The 1,504-nt window shown below is 31.4% G+C and overlaps 1 protein-coding gene across 1 annotated transcript in view; it reads left to right on the top strand.

Moving 5' to 3' along the window:
* Window positions 1-1,504, top strand: part of LOC106473553 (probable phenylalanine--tRNA ligase, mitochondrial) — a 31,371-nt gene that overhangs the window by 7,172 nt on the left and 22,695 nt on the right. The window lies entirely within an intron of this gene.

Below are 1,504 nucleotides of genomic sequence, written 5' to 3'. Positions count from 1 at the left end.
TATATTACAAGCTGCTTTATATTACAACCTGTCAGTACGTGTTGTAATCTGATGGGTTATATTACAAGCTGCTTTATATTACAACCTGTCAGTACGTGTTGTAATCTGATGGGTTACAACAAGCTGCTTGATGCTACAACCTGTCAGTATGTGTTGTAATCTGATGGGTTACAACAAGCTGCTTTATACTACAACCTGTCAGTACATGTCGTAATCTGATGGGTTACAACAAGCTGCTTTATATTACAACCTGTCAGTACGTGTTGTAATCTAATGGGTTATATTACAAGCTGCTTTATATTACAACCTGTCAGTACGTGTTGTAATCTGATGGGTTATATTACAAGCTGCTTTATATTACAACCTGTCAGTACGTGTTGTAATCTAATGGGTTATATTACAAGCTGCTTTATATTACAACCTGTCAGTACGTGTTGTAATCTGATGAGTTATATTACAAGCTGCTTTATATTACAACCTGTCAGTACGTGTTGTAATCTGATGGGTTACATTACAAGCTGCTTGATGCTACAACCTGTCAGTATGTGTTGTAATCTGATGAGTTCTATTACAAGCTGCTTGATGCTACAACCTGTCAGTATGTGTTGTAATCTGATGAGTTCTATTACAAGCTGCTTGATGCTACAACCTGTCAGTATGTGTTGTAATCTGATGAGTTATATTACAACCTGTCAGTATGTGTCATAATCTGATGGGTTACAACAAGCTGCTTTATATTACAACCAGTAAATACATGTTGTAATCTGATGAGTTACATTACAAGCTGCTTGATACTACAACCTGTCAGTACATGTTGTAATCTGATGGGTTACATTACAAGCTGCTTTATATTACAACCTGTCAGTACGTGTTGTAATCTGATGGGTTACATTACAAGCTGCTTTATATTACAACCTGTCAGTACATGTCATAGCTCACCGTAATTACAAGTATTATAATTCAGTAATTACAAGTATCATAATTCAGTATTACAAGATTCAGTAATTACAAGTATTATAATTCAGTATTACAAGATTCAGTAATTACAAGTATTATAATTCAGTATTACAAGATTCAGTAAGTACAAGTATTATAATTCAGTAAGTACAAGTATTATAATTCAGTATTACAAGATTCAGTAAGTACAAGTATTATAATTCAGTATTACAAGATTCAGTAAGTACAAGTATTATAATTCAGTATTACAAGATTCAGTAATTACAAGTATTATAATTCAGTATTACAAGATTCAGTAATACAAGTATTATAATTCAGTATTACAAGTATTATAATTCAGTAATTACAAGTATTATAATTCAGTATTACAAGATTCAGTAACTACAAGTATTATAATTCAGTATTACAAGATTCAGTAACTACAAGTATTATAATTCAGTATTACAAGATTCAGTTATTATATTTCAGGTTAAGATTCACTTACTGTAGCACATCTTCTAAAGTGACTTTATCAACATCATTTATATGATTTAAATTCGATGACGAG

Source organism: Limulus polyphemus, unplaced genomic scaffold, assembly GCF_000517525.1.
Source record: "Limulus polyphemus unplaced genomic scaffold, Limulus_polyphemus-2.1.2 Scaffold6273, whole genome shotgun sequence".
Lineage (NCBI taxonomy): Eukaryota > Metazoa > Arthropoda > Merostomata > Xiphosura > Limulidae > Limulus > Limulus polyphemus.
This window is presented reverse-complemented; position numbering and strand designations above follow the sequence as displayed.